Source organism: Lissotriton vulgaris, chromosome 4_1 (assembly GCF_964263255.1).
Source record: "Lissotriton vulgaris chromosome 4_1, aLisVul1.2, whole genome shotgun sequence".
Taxonomy (NCBI): domain Eukaryota; kingdom Metazoa; phylum Chordata; class Amphibia; order Caudata; family Salamandridae; genus Lissotriton; species Lissotriton vulgaris.
This window is the reverse complement of record NC_141691.1, coordinates 863,341,991-863,361,715: the sequence shown is the minus strand read 5'-3', so window position 1 is coordinate 863,361,715 and position 19,725 is coordinate 863,341,991.

The window sequence follows — 19,725 nt, the reverse complement described above, 5'->3', positions numbered from 1 at the left end:
CAACATCAAGGAAACAAAAAGTGCTTGCCGCTTTTCAAATTTCTCATCTAATGCTGTAACGAGGGAGGAGAAAGGAGGGCACTGAGGTAGCGTGAAGTGATTCGAACAGCTGATCATAAAATTAAGGAAAACTTATCTGCTGGAGGTCCTTGCCCTCACAGTATGTTCGGTATCGCAGCAATCATTATATATGCGGGGATACGCCGCTCTCAGAACAGCTACTGGAGTGCACCGTGGCATTGGAGGTCCCTCGCTACTGCAGCAGCTACATTCTACGGAGGCCGACGAGGGAAGTGTTACACAGCTGTGACGATGCCTCCCAAGTCAGGGAAAGGTAGGGCTCACCCTCTGACTGACCCGGCTGGGGCTGGGCTGGGGCTGGGGCTGGAGCAGGAGCTGTGAATAGCAGGAACTTGGCTAGTGCGTGTATTGGCAGCAAGACTGCTAAAGTGGATACAATTTTACCAGGCGAGAAACTCTCTAAGAATGTCATGGGTAAGTGCACTATTCCTTTATTATTCTCCGGGGCAAAGGAAAGGATGAAAATTATACACTCCCCTCAATCGGAGGTTACTCTGCAGGGGACAGGTAGTGTGAAGTTCTCCAACTCTGAAGTGGGGCAGTATGCTGGGGCAATGAACTCTCTGTTACTGTCCATACGGATATAACCATGGCGATCTGGGATACAGAAGCACTGGTTATATTACTGATTACTGATCAAATGAGAAATTGGATAAGGGATTTTTTCTGAAATAATTGTCACTCAACGATGTGTGGGATAAAAGCAATGTCAAGCGCACACAACCTAAATGGGTTTATAAATTGAGTCTTGTTATCATTCAAAAAAAAGGATAAGATCTAACTCCAATGTTTTTAACTTATTAGGGGTTTATTCTTCCGATATGAGTATTTGTTTCACAAGAAAACCAGCCGACACGTGTTTCGTCAAAACCGGGGTAAACCTGTGACTCTTCAGGGCTGTGGAGTTTTAGGATGAGAGTGGTGTCGTCGGACCGGTGATAATTCCAACCCAGTCCTAATCGGGTGTAAACAAAGGAAGACGCGAGAAGGAAATGCTTCTGATACGTCTGGGTGGCATGTTAAAGGTGGAAAATTCCGCCGCCGGGTGCGCGGTCAGATTGAGCAGGGAAGCAAATCCCCTTGCCCTTGCTTGTGAACTTCTGGCCATCGTAAAGAGGTGAGACGAAGTCCGTTGGTGCTCGGGTATGTGAGCTAACATACCCGAGCACCAACCAGGGAATTTTCCACCTTTACGGAATAAATTTTGTGAATTGGCGCCACTGATGTTGATGTGGAGATAAAAACTAAGGAATGAATAAGAAAAGGAATAATGGGAATAGTTAAGTGGAAAAGGCTATTAGACGATGGCGCTCTATAAATAATTATATTAGATAAGAAGAGCTGAGTTAGAGACTGACTGACTTGGTATATGAAAAAACATAAACAAGTACCTTAAGTGCTCAGATGGACGTGTTGATATCATATGCTATAGGTTGCGTCACAAGATAGAGACATCTAATTGTGATCGTTAAATTGTAACTGCAATAAAAAATAAATAAGAGGTATCCTCAGAGAAGAAAACCTACTACTAGTTATAGGCTGGTTGTATAAAACTCACCAGCAACTAGATAGTTTGAAGAACGGGGGTATAGAAACATTGTAGATATACAAAACGATACCTTATATACTACGCAGTAGCTTCTAAAGTTGAACAATATGTTCTGTATTAATAGATGGCGCCGTCTGTTCGTGCCGGATATTACAAGGCTGCAGTTAAAAAAATAGAAAAAGGCATACTACTCGATTAGCGTGAAAGCCTTGATTGGCTAGTTATGGCAGAAATAAAATATACGGTGACAGCTCAAGTAATAAGGCGCTCGCTGACTCTTACATGAAAATGATGCAAATCGAACGGACAGCAAGATGATGCTGTTCCGGTAAACGGAAAATACCTCGCCGGTAGAAAGAGTAAACGCCGTGACGGAGGCAGGCATTTAAAGCCCCAGAAACGGCGCGAAAACCTCCGGATCGGATAATTAGGTGAAAAGGGATGACGGACTGGGACTGCTTTGTTACTGGGAAACGAGCCCATGAGATGGTGCTCAATGATAGATTTGGTACGTCATGCGTGATGAAGTTAAGATAGTAGCGGAGTAGTGTTGATACTACTGATGTTGTGTTCTATTAATAGACATACAGCCCATTTCAAGATGGCGCTCATAGGTTAAAACAGAGCGTAATAGGAAATGGATTGAACAATGATAAATATGGGTACTACGTAAATGGGTAAATATAAAACTGTAAACAGAAATATACAATCTGAACAGAAGTACATAGAAAACATAAGGATAACATGGCGAAGATGTGAAATAAATATAAAAAATGGTAATGAAAACGATCATTAAGAAAAAACATCAAGAGCAAATCTGCGTTCTGTTGGATAGTAGAAAGAAGAATAAGTGATTGCAACATCAAGTGTGAAGGGGGGTTAAAAGGGAGAATACAGCCCAAAGATATAGTTAATCAGTACTCAAGCTGTAATGAAAAAATTACCGACTAAAAATTATCATATGTTGCTGAACTAAATCAATCATAGGGATATTACAGGACTTCAAAAGGTGATACCAGAACGACATCAGCTTTTTACGAAGTGTAATAATGAAGCAGAGCAAAATTTTGTGAGTCTCAATTGCAGATAAATTTGTTTTGGATAGAACCATAACAGATGTCTAAAAGGTTTATATTATGGCGTTTTCCCAAGGGATCTCGGCATTCAAACCTTTCTGAAAGGTACCCAAAGAAAAGATCCAAAAGACTTCCCTCTTTCTCCTGACTTTATCACCACCTTTGCTGTTTGGGAGTCTTATCTTTTCTAAAATGCGCCATTTGAAATCATCCGAGCCATGGTGGTTTTCTACAAAATGTTTGACTAGTGGTGCTAAATTCTTGTTAGTACGGATAGCTGACCGATGCTCCGTAAGTCTAGTTTGTATGGGTCTGGAGGTTTCACCGATATAGCCAAGTTAGCAAGGACATAGAATAAAATAGATACAATTGACCGTTTTGCAGTTTCACATATCATTGGCAGTGGTGTGACAACCATTGTGTTCAAAGGATTCACCTGTTATGATGCTGTTACAGGATTTGCAGGATGAGCATTTAACAGTGCCTCTAACAAGAAAATTATCATCAATAGACCGTTGAACAAATTCTGAATGCACATTGTTAGTAGTAAAACGAGAGTGTACAATCAGATCTTTAAGGTTTTTATTCCTTCTATGTGCGAACATAGGTTTGTCTAATTTGCAGATAGTTGGATTCGAATTCAAGATATGCCAATTAGAATTTACAATGTGTCGAACTGTATTGTCTAGAGTGGAGTGTTTTGTGATGCAAACTAATTGATTGTTTATTGTAGGTGGCTTTGATTTAAGTATTGAGTCTCGGTCATAAAATCTTGCTTGTTTGTATGAGTCTCTGACTAACCTATGCGGGTATCCTCTACTTAGAAATTTTTGTCGCATTAAAATCGCTTGTCTATCATAGTCAGCTAAATTGGAACAGTTCCTTCTAACTCGAAGGAACTGGGAGAAAGGTATACTTTCTCGTTGGCACCGGGGGTGAAAGCTTTTAAAGTGAAGGAGGGTATTCCTCGCAGTAGGCTTAATAAAATTTAATTTAATGACTATATCCAAGAATTCAACTTGGTTGTTGTTATATTGGGCAGTAAATTAAAGATTCACATCCGCCAAGTTGATCCATTCCAGAAATTCACAAAGGGAGTCCCTCCCATTGGTCCACATAAAGAAAATGTCGTCAATATATCTGGACCAATGGGAGATGGACTCAAAAAAGGGCGCTATTTCATTATAAATGACCCTGGATTCGAAGACTGCCATGTAGATATTGGCAATTGAAGGGGCTACCGAAGCCCCCATACTAATATCCTTAATTTGGCCATAAAGGGTATTGCCAAATTCTACTATGTTTTCAGTAATTACAATACGAAGAAGGTCCAGTAGAAAGTTTTTCAGACATCTGATGTCGAAAGTGTCAATGAACCAGCTAGTGGCTGACATTGCTTCTTGCTGGGGTATGTTGCTATACAGTGCTTCGATATCCATGGTCACTAACAGATCTGTGTTAGGATCGAAGGTTAAATTTTCTATTTTGGATATCATGGAACCTGTATCTTTAATATATGAGGTAATTTTAGATATATGAGGACGTAAGAATGAATCAATAAATTTAGAAAGAGGCTCAGTATTTGTGCCTATCGTTGACACAATAGGTCTGTAAGGAGGGTCAACGGTGCTCTTATGAATTTTTGGCAAGCCGTAAATGCAAGCTGTTTTATGCTGATGGTGGTTTAAAAAATCAAATTCCTTTTGGCTAATGTCACCTGCATTGAGGGGTGTGATGGTGAGATCACGTATTTTTTTAGATACTGGAATTAACGGATTAGTTCTCACTACTGACTAGGTAGCGGTGTCAGAAAGCATGATTCTCATTTTTTTTCAAGACGATACCACCTCCCTTATCACAGCTCTTAACAACCAAATTGTTATCATGTCTAAGATTCTTAAGGGATTCTGATTCTTCTCTACTCAAGTTGTAGATAGGTTTGGGTATATATCGAAGGGCTCTCTCGAATTGCTGCAGAACAACTAGTTCGAAGGCAGCGACTTTTATACAATCTTAAGTGCCATTTATGAGGTTTGGAACACCGTGCGGGAAAGTCAGCAGATCGAAAAAATATCATTCTATACACCTACGTCTGCAGTGGGAATTCTTCCATCAATATTTCAGGATTATGTGGCAGGGCAATGGAGATTTCTGGTTATCACGCAAATAGGTCACTTTTTTGAGGCTGGGGGGATATATTTGTCCTTCTAAATTTTAGCGGATAAGTATCACTTACCTAGGAGTCAGTTTTTTTTAATTTTTTGCAAATTCAGATACGATAACACATTATGAGATAGTAAAAGTTATCCGACGCCATGGGCAAATTCTTTGTGAGAACAGGCCGGGTTATTAAAAAATGTGATCGATGTAGCTGAAAAGATTCTTTTAGCTGCTAATTTAAAAGCACAGTATTATAAAGCAATATTTAATCTGTATCACACCCCAGCAAAGATGAAGAAACGCGGGGGGGGGGTGAACGATGGGAAGTGTCTCCGATGTGGTGCATATTATGCTGATATTCCTCATGTGTTTTATTCATGTACTAAGTTGGCTGTGTTTATAGGACATATCGAAAGCTTTCTATCAGAGGTAACAGGAGTTGCTAATAAAATCTCAGCCTCTATAATGCTACTTGGGACTGAGGAAGACCTACGGCTAGGGATTCCGATGTACTAAATCTAGGTATCTTATTTTCGTTGCTATGGCAGTTTCGTGGTTGTGTTTAGCACCCGCAAGGCTACATCTCAATGCACCATCTTTTGAAATGTGGCGTGCTAGGTTTTACTGTACATATAATTTGGAATTTAGCCTGTATTCCATCAAAGGGCCAAGAAAGGACAAGTTTGGTTTACTTATATGTGGGGCTATTGTTGATCACTTGACTTGTTGAAAATTCAAGGGGTACTTTGGAGAAGAATGAATTGCTATTGTATGCTGATTGTTTTAAAACATGCATCAAGTCAGGTGGAAACAAATGAACATAAGCTAATTATAGGTACAAAAACCACCAGAGGTATATCAATCTTTATCTAACAAAAGATGGTAAATTAAAAGGTTGATGCAACAAAACACATCTTTTCAGTTGTCTTAAACTCCCACTCATTATAGTCAGGAAGACAAATTATTATGTTTATTGGGTCACGCTCTACGTTATGAAGGTTAATTCGGCCCAATATAGTGAAATGGGTAAACAATGGAGTATGCACACATAGAAGAAACAGACACTGCCTCAACATTAAAGTAGCCAAACCTATTTTAATGTGGTCAACTTGTGGCTTATTGAAGCTATAATATGGCATTAAGGAGAATTACCTGTTCTGAAGATAAGTTTATGTGTGTTGGAGCTGACCAAACTGTCTGTATGTTACCTCCATCTCATTTAACCCCTGAGTCACTGTGTCTATGGTATGTATCCATTTACATTCCTTGAAATTTAAGTAAGATTCAATGTTGCCTCCTCTCGGGTGTGGACTGATCTTTACCAATACCCACCATCTCAAGCTATCAGGTTGATGACCTGAACTGGAAAAGTGCTCCAATAAAGGGGCACCCTGTACCTTGGATATGATCCTCCTACAATGCTACATAACTCTTATCTTCACCTTTTGGGTAGTCTGATCTATGTACAATTTTTCACAGGGGTATTTAAAAGCATAAATGACGTTAGAGCTGTTGCAATTAGTGTGGTGCACTAATGTGTATGTTTGATCTAAATGTGTGACTGTGTTGCCCTCAATCGTGGGCGTACAGGCCTTACAATGGCTGCATTGGAAATTAACTTAAGGCGGTGGTAGTTTCAACTGAGTTCTGATGTCAGATGTGTGTGGAGTTTCCAGATACACACTAACCAAAAAGTCCTTCCCATTTTTTGCTCTTATGAAAGCAAATATTGCATTCTCCGTTGTACCAATCTCAGTTGCCTCCAAGTTTCAATATTTTTTCAGCAACTTCTTTATTTCATGATTTCTGGGTTTGAAGATGGAAACAAATACCAATTTCTCATCTTGTATTTCTTTAGGTGTGACCTCAAAGAGAGCATCTCATGGGCAGTACCATGCTCTTATCCTTGCTATGTTTAGTAGCCCCTTCGGCTAGCCCATTTTTCTTAATCTCTGGATTAATATGACAGTTTCCCTGAAGTTATCAGACCTTCGTGAGCAATTAATCCTCAGTCTTAGTAACTGCCAATAAGGCAGGTTGTCCCATAGGCTCCTGGGGTGTTCAAAGTTTCAAGTTTCAAAGTTTCAAAGTTTCAAAGTTCAAAGTTTAATGTTTATTGCTTGATTAATTAAAATCATCACAATACCCCCCCTACATAAAATTAATGAGTTTCATCTACTAAAGCAGCTAGAAGTGTCATTGTGCAAACGATCATATTACATCTGTGCTATATCTCCCATACATTTCAAGTGTGTAAAATTCTATTATTATAAAATCATTCTAAACTATGTTTAGATCAAGTTACAGCAAAAGAAGTTAAAATGATGTGCCAACCAAATAAAAGTATGGAGATATGTTACATGCAATTATAATTAGAGATCATCTGCTTGCAATAGGCAGCTGTTGACTAATTTCATAAACTTGACTCCTCAGCAAGACAGGATACATGACGAGCCTTCCAGCCAGCTTATGACTGCTTGTCTGCTAGAGCGAATGTTCAGGTTGATAAAAATCGCCTTTTGGTACTGTCTTCTTTGGGTTAACATGGCTGGACAGGCGCACAACAAGTGGGCCAAGGTTTCCTTTTGGAATCCGCATAAGCGACAATGTTCTGAGTTAAAACCTGTCACCCAAGAGGGGGATAAATTCTTGGAGACATGCACCCCCATCCTGAACTTGTGGGGTGGTGGGAATTATATTTCAATTGTGTGTTGTGCTCCGGGTGCTTTCTAAACAGAGTCTCATAGATCATGTCATTTTCTGTATTGAGGGTAAGGTACAAAAAGCAGATGGATTAGATCATTGTAAATTTGATGTCTGGTGACCTGCCATTGAGCCAGTTCTTGAAAACAATCAGACTTCTTTCAATTCCCGTCCAGATCATCAACACTCTGTTGATGTATCTTTTGCACATTGTAATGTTTTCTAAGAAAGGGTTATTATGATTATATATATGTTTGTCCTCGTATGTGTCCATGAATAAGTTTGCTAGATTTAAACTGAATCGGGCTCCCCTGTCTACCCCCTTGCATTGGTAAAAGGTTTGGTTCTGGAAAACAAAGTAATTTTTGGTCACGACTATTTCCAATAAAGCCCCTAGGAAATCAGTGGGGACCCAGTGCAGTGTTGGGCATCTCTCTAGGACTTCATGTATTACTTCTAATGCCTGGTCCTGTGGGTACTCGTATAGAGTGACACCACATAGAGAGTTACCATAAATTGTGTGGCTGAGGGAAATGGTTGATTTTCTACCTTCTGGATGATTTGTGCATTTTTTCATATACGTAGGACCTGGATTGCATGACCCATAGCTGTAAGAAGTTGTTAATATATTTGTTTATTGGTTCTATGACTGAAAGACCCCGGAGACCCCGGAGACAATCGGTCTTCCTGGTAAGTGATCCATGTTCTTGTGAACTTCGGGCAGGGTGTAAATGGTCGGTATCCCTGGGTCTTTTTTGTTCCGGATGTAGTATTCAGCCTCACTCAAAAAGCCCTCATCAAGTCCTTTTTGTGTAAGTTCTTGGATGAGCTTCATAATCGCCTGAGTAGGGTCCTTGGCAGTGGGACAATAACTCTCCTGACTTCTAAGTTGTTGAACTATTTCTGTGATGTAATTACTGGTATTCTGGACCACCACTGAGCTCCCTTTGTCGGCAGCTTTGGTGACAATTGCCTGGTTCTGTTTCAGTGATTCAAATGCCTGCCTCTATTGTTTAGTAACATTTTATTCATTATATTTCCTCTCGTTCAGGAGGTCCATGATTTCCTTGCGGACCATTTGATCATATGACAAAATGTGTTGGCTTATAAGGTGGGCAGCAGGGGTAAATGTATAAGGCAGTTTAAAGGGAGTCCCCACATGGTGTTGAGGCTTGTATTCTTTATTGGAAAATAGTATTTAAGTCTTACCTTTCTAAGAAATTGCTGTACTTCTGATTTTATGCCAAAAGAGTCAGGTGGAACTGTGGGTTTGAATGATAGGACTTTCTCTGCAGCGGTTAGGGTGTAATCTGAAATATTTATGATTGGGTCAGTGGGGGAGTGGACTAAAGTTGTCCCAACAGCCATAGCAACTTCATAACTGATACCTGTTTCATTGGTTGTGTTTTCGGCTATAAAATTGTCAATACGGTGGGCGATGTTGGGTGTTTCATTAGATGTGGTCCCTTCCATAATGATATCATTCCAATGAGAGTCCACGCCACTATTTTGAAATTTCAGTCAAGTTTAGGTTTTGTGTCCCATTCCTTACTGTGATAGATTTGCTAGGACTGGTTAGGTTTTTAGACTCCATCATCTGTACGTCTGACGTCCGGTTTGTATCTCCCCGTGGCTCTCTTGAGGGTAAAATCTCACCCTTGTGTTCCCTCTCTGAGTGTTTCTTCCTCTGTTCCAACCTCTTGACTGTCCCAACTCTGGTCCTGATCCCTGCTCCTGTTTAGTGTCCATGTTGTATCCCCTAAAAAAGAGGAAGAACCGTAAGTGTCTTGGCATCTGGGTCCCTGATTGGAGGGGCAAATAGTGGATGGTCTCTCTGAGTCACTCTCAAAGCCACTGCCTAGTGAAGAGTCTGAGAAGATGGCAAATCTTCCTGGGCCCAGCCTACTTCTGTTGGTATAGTAGCCCTGGCTATCCTGCTGGTAATATCCCTCAGCTAAATAAGGAAAGATTATATTTTTATCATAATTCCCAATGTCTTTACTTAGCTTATCAAGTTTTTTGTTGAGTATGACTGTATTAAATTCTGCAATAGCTGTCTTAGCACTTTCAAGTGCCTCTTTGGTGTTACTAAGTGCCCTGTCTTCCAAAATCTCCTTTTTTCAAATCTGCTACTTCCTGTGTTCATTTCTTAACATAAACAAGTGCTGTCTCAACACCTAGCACCATCCAATGTCTCAAACAGTTGTTGGCCACAAAACTGAATCCCTTACTGGGTTTGGGGATGTGCATAAATATTGCTGGTTTGTTTCCCACTTGAAGATCTTTACGATTGATATTGGCTTGAAAGTACTTTGTTAGGAGATGCCCATGTAATCGAGACCGTATTAACTTTTTTTCTAATCTTTCCAATTTTGAAAGTTTCTAATTAAGGGTAGAATCAACGGTTACTGTAACCCGTACCAGGAAATTGAAATTCACTATACAACTAGTTGCTGCTTCCTTGTAAGCACGAAGGACAACAACTGATGTAGTGGCTACGTGCCAATCGTCATACATCCTCCTTCTCAAATAACTGAGCCCTGGAGGATGTGACCTTTCCGCAGGCTTCTCATTCATTGTGTTCTTTAACAGAAAGGTAGGCAGGACCCGCCTCCTTCATCACCCCGTTCTGAAGCAGTTAAACAAGTCTGTATATTTTTATTACTTTTAGAATTAAATCAAGAATATGGCAAATTGAGGGACGTGACCAACAGCCAATGGAAGCAGCCCTAGGCTAACGCTGTTCCGAGACCTTTGCCGTCAATCCTGTCATTAATCCGGACAACAGCATTTCAATTTCCCACCCGTGGATAGTATTCAAGCTCCGGAGTCCCGGGGCAGCGAATTGGAGAAGACGGCAGTTTGGAGAGACAAGAACTACGCGACAAACAACGAGTGCTGTGGGAGGGCTGTGAGGCAACATGGTGGCATGCCCTTGTCTCTGCCTAAAGGGGTGGTGGCGGCGTGTCCGACCGTAAGTGGTGCAGCGCGCAGGGCTGAGACAGCTCGCTGCCGGTGTCCGAGGAGGCAGAGACACTGCGGTAGACCCGGATTGAATTGCTGGCCGAGCCCCGCTGCCTCTCTGCACTGATCGGCTCACGCTGGTGGGCCTGCCTAACATCATCTAGGCTCTGCAGTACTCGAGACCACGGCTTTGCGGGCCTTGTAGGCCGCAGCGCTTCCACAGTCATCAGCAGTGGCGGTGATCTTCGCAGAAAAGCGGTGCGTACTGCACCACATACAGCGCTGCACTCACGATCCCTGCACGCAGGACATGCTGGACGGCCAGCGGCCTGTATCGTGGAGGCTTGATGGACCTCTGTCAGTGTCAATAACTACGGCCAGGCAGCACCGTCGAGTGCTGTGGTCACCCTTACTACTCTTCTGGTCGAATTACGGAGCCCTGGCGGGACTTTGCCGGCAACATCGACGCCAGCAGTGACAACGGTGAGCTGGGCCCAAGGAAGTGTTGAGTGACACACTTTGGAGCGAGACCTTGAGGGTGGAGTGGAGTGGAGTGGTGGAGACATCAACAGGTGGAAGTGTGGGACCTGAGTTGCGTTGGCGATACACCTAGGGGATATCAGTGAAGTGCGAGACACTGTGAGACGCTAGCTCCGTAGAGCACAGCGCCCCCAATAAAAGAAGCGGGCATCGCAGGGGATGGTGCAGGAGTCCGAGTTGACAAAAAGCCCAAGGAGACAGAGAACACAGGGCCTGAGAGAAGCGAGGAGGGGTTAAACTCTGCCGTATAATAAGTGCCTCTGTATTTGTGTCGGGCTTCTGTTAGTTGCCGGGAGCCCCACCTTCCAACGGGCTCTTTAGTGACCGGTGTACCAGGAAACCTGATAGGCCGCCAGTCAACACCCTTTCCCCTATTGGGCTGGCCGTGGTGAGTACTGGAACCGGGATGTATGACGTTACATCGCAAACTTTTACAACGCACACCATTACAACGCAATTTTTACAATGCAGGATCCTTTACAACGGAGGCCTTTACAACGCATGACATTACATAGGAGATGCTATTACAACGCATGCCATTCAACGTAAGTCTAGGTAAGTACATTATTTTTTAACAAATGTAATTAATAAATATTGACTTAATTTAATTTATTAAATACATTTTCTATCAATATATTTGTAAATATATTTAAATATTTTTTTTAAATAGTGTAGGTGTATAAAAATAATATTTAAAATCCAGTTAGTGTAAAACTCAAACCCAGCCCTGAACCCTAAAAATACCCCTGTACCCCATAACCCAAACCCAGCCCTGAACCCTAAAAATACCCCTCTACCCCATAACCCAAACCCAGCCCTGAACCCTAAAAATACCCCTGTACCCCATAACCCAAACTCAGCCCTGAACCCTAAAAATACCCTTGTACCCCATAACCCAAACCCAGCCCTGAACCCTAAAAATACCCCTGTACCCCATAACCCAAACCCAGCCCTGAACCCTAAAAATACCCCTGTACCCCATAACCCAAACCCAGCCCTGAACCCTAAAAATACCCCTGTACCCCAAAACCCAAACCCAGCCCTGAACCCTAAAAATACCCCTGTACCCCATAACCCAAACCGAGCCTTGAACCCTAAAAATACCCCTGTACCCCATAACCCCAAACTAAATATATACTATTACTTTAATAAATGTATTTAATTTAAATTTAAAAATAAATGATTAAATAAAATGACATACTTACCAATACTTACGTTGTAATGGCATGCGTTGTAAAAGCATCTGCTATGTAATGTCATGCGTTGTAAAGGCATTCGTTGTAAAGGATCCTTTGTTGTAATGGTGTGCGTTGTAACAGAATGTGTTGTAAAAGTTGCGTTGCAACTGTTGTTCACCCCTTCCAGTATACCATGATGGCAGCTTTGACCTTTAAGGCGGTCACATGTCTGTACTCCAGAATGCTCAATAAAGGGTTAGCACCCCTGGAGTCAGTAAAAGGAAAGTGGGAGGCAGACATAGGGAAAGATATCCCTGGTGTGGCTTGGACGCAGATAGTGAGAAGAGCCTGGAAGAGCACGAGAAACGCGAGGTTCCAGCTTGTGCACTTCTACATACTCCACAGAGCGTACTTGATGCCAGGGAAAATCCGGAAGTACCTAAAGGTGGCAGAGGCGGCGTGCCCCAGGTGCACGAGAACTGGGGTGGAATTAGAACATATGAACATATGTTGTGGTCCTGCCCAGCGATGGGACTCTATTGGGAGGAGGTGGGAAACACCCTAAACGCAATAACAGAGAGGCAACTGGTGTTTGATATAGCCACTAGCGTTCTGCACTGGTTCCCCCACACATCCAAGAATAAGATCACAAGCAAATTTGTGGACATGGGGCTTATACTGGCGAAACAAGAAATCACGGAGCATTGGAAGGTAAAAGTAGGACCTAGCAGCAAAAGATGGAGGGGCGAGTTCATAAAGTGGGCAAACAGGGAGAGCGCGTTAAGGTATCAACTAGTGCGTAGGCGAAATAATGATAGAGCGGCATGGGAGACCTTAGTGCAGGCACTGCGAGAATTTGAGCCACAAGATGACTGAGTAGAGTGGATCACTGGTTGGGGAAAGCCCCGAGACATGACAGGTACATCAAATGGATCTTGACATGGTAACTCCTGAACACGCCTGATAAAGAGAATTGACAAGGTTGTGCGCGTCTGTGATGGGAGGTTTAGGGAGGAGGGAGGGAGAGGAACGTTTCGGTAGAAGGGAGTTGAGGGGATATGCTTAAAGAGCTTTGTTTAATTTGGCAAACTGATTGCATGGAGTTTATGTAACAGATTAACATGTAATGATCAGCAGATGCGAGGATTGGAGTTCTGGACTTTTTGGTTCCGTCCAGAGGTGTCAGGGATAACACCCGAAGACCCCGGAGTTCTACCTGTCTCGGTGCACAAATAAACAGAAACACGGGCTTCTCGATGGTGGCGTCAAAGACCAAAGGTTTATTACTGCAGGAACACAGAAGTCACAGAAACTACACATGGGCAGTATCTAGGAGCCTGTTCGATTCGTACAAAGTGGGTTGCTCCTTATATACTAAATTTTAGGCTCCGGGCAAATTCTTTACATGTTAGTACATTTCTAAACCTTTGTGTCCTAAACAATAAATATTTGGCGTTGCACAGGAATCGTCAACAATATCTGATGTCAAAACATTATGAACGAGGGGTTCCCACTGTTCCATCATAATCCCATGTCAACTTTTCATTCAAGAGCCGGACCGCCTCATCGTAAATTTCATTACCTCCCCCTAATAAAGGCCCAGAAGGAAAGGAGCAGAGCCAGGTGCAGAAGATAGAAAAGCAGGATAAGAGATGTTTGTGGGTCATAAATGGGCAAGGCTACCAGCTTCGGCCGCCTAATCATGATCAGGCCAACGAACACGAGAACCAGTATAGCAGGACTGGCCTCAGGCAGAGGAGGCAGCTTCTGTCGAGTCATGCAGCCATGGCGTGTTCTGTCCTAAGGTGCACGTGTCACTAGCAAGGTGAATCTCCGGCTAAAGCTTACGTGTCCTTAAGTGAAAGAGGTCACTGCGTGGTCCATTGACTATGTGAGGGCAAGAAATACAAAATGGCTGCCGTAATCTAAGATGGATGCCATGGGTAGATCAGAAATGTGTTCATAACAGGAGTGCTCTTGCTCGTAGCATAGCGAAAACACCAGGATATGCTAAATGGATCATTTGCGGTTCACTGATACCAAAATTATGTATTTACGACAATGTTGAAAACACTGTTCAAATCGTCATGGAACCTCAGACCCTCCTTTTGCCCTTACATAGGCAATTACTCTATGTCCGAGTCTATCTCTATGCTCATCAGGTCAGTGACATGTTGTTGCATCATCATCCTTTCTCGTGCCTTTTCTCCAAACGCAGGTGGTTTTCTGAAACAGGTTGCAGCACAAAGACTACACAAAGCGGGACCACATTGGATAATAAGGCAGCACGAGAACAGGAATACTAGGATGATACCAATGACCATCAGAACTTTCCATCCCCACGCTGATAGCAGAGTCCAAAGCCACTCCATTAAGGACCAGTTTCCCTTGTCTACGTGTATAGAGTCGGAAATCTTGTGTAGCTTAGAGATCGCTTCATAGACAGTCGGAGCATTATTGGGAATAAAAACACAGCAGCTCGATTGGATCATTCTACATACCCCACCTCGATCTGCAAGTATTACGTCTAGAACCATACGGTTCTTCAACGTCTTGAGATGATCCGCCTGAAGCTCAGCTGTTAAGTTACTAAGGGCACCAGCAGTTTCTGTAATAGTAGATTCAACTACCCGTGTTAGCTGACGTAGATTTCTACTATTGGCCATAGGCCCCCAGAACGGAAGGAAACCTTTGAAGAAGTCTCCCGCTTCCTGACCAGCGGTATCTTCCTTGCTGAAAACACCTCTTGCTACTCTGGTCTTGTGATAATCTGAAGAAGCAGTGTACGTTGGAGGCAACAGTCGAGCAATATAACATGAACCTGAAAAGTCAGCAGGCAGCCATGTATACGCTCTGTCTTGACAGATGAAGTAGGTACCCCTAGCAGTAAGAAAGGCAGGGGAAGAGTTAGACGGAAACACGTAAGTCTCAACGCACTCACTCCTCCCTAGCTGAGCTCTCGGATTTCTCCCATTTCCTTGCAAACAGACTTGACCACAGTGAGGTACGACCCAGACTGGAGTGGAGCTTTTACGCTTGCTTTCTCCTAAACTAAGGCGATACTCTGTAGAATTCCAACTCAAATATACCCGTAATTCATCTCTAGGGTAAGATGGAGTATTATTGACGTCTTTAATCATGTCAATAATTCCCTGGACTAAAGCTTTATTGGCAGAGTTGTATTTAGTGGAACGTGGTGGACGCGGAGGATAGGTCTCGAGGGCATAGGCAAAAATGGTCTGAAAGGCCTGAAATGATCCATTATAGCTAAAAGGCAAGACTAGATAGGGAATGCCTTTATCCATAGTGTGGGGTATCAGGCCACACACCCAGCAGTCTGTAGTGTTAACTACCAGTTGGTGTTGATGCAAGAGCTGTACAAAAGTGTTATTAATGAATTCTGAGCGTCGAGCTTGTTCGTGTTCAGGAAATGAGTGAAAAGAATGCATAGAAGCAACAGTAGAAGAAACAGGATCAAGGGGAGGTACTGTAGTTGTTACCGGCGTAAAAATTAAATGCACACCAAAGATGATTCCACCCACCAACGTTCTTAAAACAATCAAAAACGTAACTGCACATTGCATCAGAAAGCATTTGCTGTGAAGAATTTTGTAAAGTCTATTTCTGCGAACATAAATTACATTCTCTCGTTGCAGCTCAGGAAGCTCCATCTTCTACAATCCGCTCGCGACCACTGATGATGTGTACGTAGATGAAAATGCCTCTATCAGCCCTGGGAGTTCCCAGAACTAACAGAAAGATCGACCTTGTGTCTGACCCCCGCAGATTCAACTAGGCACACAGCCACGACCCTACGGCTACCCAGACGGCAAGGCAATTTAAAACAACAAAACAATACAAAGTATTAGCAAACCTCCTGGCTGGAGGCAATGTATCAAAATTCAAATGTGTAAAATAGGCAGTTTCCTGCTTTATTTGTCCATATTGCGAGATCGTAAATTGTATCTCAATTTTGCAGGAGCTGTTTGATCTGGAAACAGTGTATTTTCAGCAAGGGTTGCAATGTTCGAGTTCGCAGATGGCAAATGTTCTTTTGATGCAGAGGACAAATGTTCGGAGTTCAAAGGAGCAGTTTCAGAATGGGAGTCAAAGTTCGGTGAATCAGTGATTAGTTCTGCATCGCTGAAAGGGATAAACCTGGGGACTTGTTCAGTTTCAGAGGCACCGATTCCTTTCTTCACCCAGTTATCATAAGGAAGCGGCAGAGGCACACGCTTGACATGCGTTGTATGGATCCAGTTTTTTCGGCCAGCCACACGAATAGCAGTTCTTGTCGCCAACAACACTTGAAATGGTCCGACGAATCTGGGTTGGAGATTTTTCGTCCTTGCAAAATTTCGGATGACCACTTGGTCACCTGGTTTCAGCTGATGACCTGGACTCTCCGGTGGCTTTGGCAATGCATCGAAAACCTGTTGGTGAATAAGACTCAATTTAGCAGTCAAGTCGAAAAGGTAATCAATTAACATCGGGTGTTCCAGCTGTTTAAATTCCTTTGGTCTAGGTACCCCCCAAACGTTTGCAGGACGGCCAAAAACTATTTCATAAGGACTAAGCCCTACTCTAGAATGCACAGTCGCTCTTGTGGATAGCAGAGCCAAAGGTAGTGCATCTGGCCAGGGCAAACCCGTGGATGCTTGTATCTTAGCAAGTTTCAGTTTGAGGGTGCCATTGTAACCCTCAACTAAACCAGCAGACTGGGGATGATTCGCACTGTGGAACTTCTGTTTTATCCCTAAGCCGGCACACACACTTTGCATAACTTTCCCTACAAACTCACTTCCATTATCTGACCATACAATCCGTGGCATTCCAAATCTGGGGAAGTATTCTTTGAGAAGAATTTTGGCAGTGGACAAGGCAGTATTGTCCTTCAGTGGATATGCTTCGATCCATCTGGAAAAAGCACAGACTACCACTAGGACGTACTTTAGATTGTTGCAACGATCCATGTGAATGAAGTCTAACTGAATCACTTCAAAGGGGCAAGAAGGAGGAGCGAAATGACCAGCGGGTGTGGGGATTCCCTTGCCAGCATTATGCATCAGGCATACCATGCAATTTCTCACCACTCTCTCTGCACACTTACTAATCCCATCATTCTTCCAGACTGGAGCCAACATCTTACAAATCCCTTTAGAACTGATATGCGCTGCTCCATGTGCCATCGTTACTACTGCAAGCACATACGCATCAGGCAACATCCAACGCTGTTGTTCTGACAAATCAATCCAACACCCACTCGAGTCCAATTTACCCGTACTCTCTTTCCATGCAAGCTTTTCCTCCTCAGTCGCCTCTTTCTGAATTTCTTTCACACTTTCCACTGTGTCCTCACACATTCCAGACTCAGAAATCCATCTTGCAGACGTTGCAACATACATTCTACTCAGCATATTCCTAGCTGTCTGTTTAGCGGTCTCATCAGCAAAAGCATTCCCATGACCAACATCATCCGTGATTGCTTTATGAGCACTGCACTTCACAATCGCAACTTCAGTCGGCAAGGTTAGAGATTCCAACAAGTCATTAAGTAGCTGACCATGTTGAATCTTAGTCCCATGGGACGTAATGAAACCTCTTTCTTTCCACAAACGGCCAAAACTATGGGCCACGCCGAACGCGTACTGACTATCTGTGAACACATTCACTCTCTTTCCCTTAGCTAAAACACACGCTCTCGTTAGTGCAATCAATTCTGCAGCTTGGGCAGAATTCTGACTCACTCTCGCAGTCTCCACAATCGTACTCAAAGTCGTTACTGCGTAAGCAGCAGTCACATCACCATTCTCCAATTTAAAGCAAGACCCATCAACATACAACGTGCCATCCGGATCTGACAACGGTGTGTCTTTGAGATCAATTCGTCCTTTTGTCTCTTCCTCGGTTCTGAAGCAACAGTCATGTGGTTCCGAATCACTCGACTCCTGATTAGTCGGCAACAATGTTGCTGGATTCAATACATTGCATCTTTTGATCTGAATATGACTCGCTAGTAATGTCAGCTCGTAGCCTGATAATCTAGCACTGGTAAGGTGTTGCGTCTTGGTTCGGTTCATGAGTGTATCCACAGCATGAGGAACCATAACCACTAGCATGTTGTTCATCACCAAACCAGCAGATTGTCGAATGGAAGCCGCAGCTGCTGCTGTAGCTCTCAAACAACTAGGCAACGCTCTAGCTACCAGATCTAATGTTGATGAAAAATACGCACAAGGGCGTTGTTTATCACCAAATCTCTGTGTCAGAACACTCAACGCGCAACCTTCTCTCTCGTGAACATAGAGCGTGAATGGCTTACTGTAGTCAGGTGTACCCAACACAGGAGCTGAACACAGTGCATTTCCTAACTCAGAAAAACTCTGCTGACATTCGGCAGACCATGGCACCGGACTCGGAACATTTTTCCCAGTCAAAGCTACCAATGGTTTTGCCAAGAGGGAAAAATTTGGGATCCATTGCCTACAGTATGAGGTAATGCCTAAAAAGGCACGTACTTCTCTCTGTGTGCTAGGAACATTCATCTGCGTAATTGCTTTTATTCTCTCTGGGGTCAACTTTCTTCCCTTCTTTGACAAGAGATGACCTAGGTAGGTCACTTCTTGGCAACAGTATTGCATTTTCGAAGGTGACACCTTGTGATTCAAACTGGACAAATGATGCAATAAGGAAATTGTAGCTGCTTTGCAAGTTTCCTTGTCATCGGCAGCCACTAGAAGATCATCTACATATTGCACTAAAGCAGAACCAAGAGGAAGTACAAAGGAATCTAACTGACTTTTTAATGCCTGACTGTAAATGGACGGGCTCTCACAATAGCCTTGTGGAGCATGTTTAAACCTGAAGCTTCGACCTCCTAGAGAGAAGCCGAAAATATCTCTGCTTTCCTCGGCTATCGGAATGCTGAAAAAGGCATTCTTCAAGTCGATAACTGAAAACCATGTGGCTGTAGCAGGAATCAATGTTAACAATGCAGTTATGTCTGGAACCACAGGAAACTGTGGAATCACAATTTTGTTAACCTCTCTAAGATCAATTACAAACCTATAGACTGGAGGCTTTGAAGGATCAGTACGTTTCAGAATTGGCAATACAGGACTGTTACAGACATTTCCTCCAGTTTCTTCTACTACATCTTTCTTGATCAGATCTTGCACAATCAATAAAAGCGCACGTTCACCTTCACTAGAGATCTTGTATTGTGGGATTCGTGGAAATTTGACATTTGCTTTCAAAGTGACTACATATGGTGGAATTTCTAAAAGACCTACATCGTTAGGACCAGTCGCCCAAAGAGAATCAGGGAGAGAATGCAGCTCTGGTGGGAGCGCATCCATCGACAAGTACATCGGAGAGATGATTATTTTACCCAACGTAAGCTGTACTCCTGAAGGAGAACAGTACAATGTCGCATACAGGCGTTTTAACAAGTCTAAACCAAGCAGATTTTCAT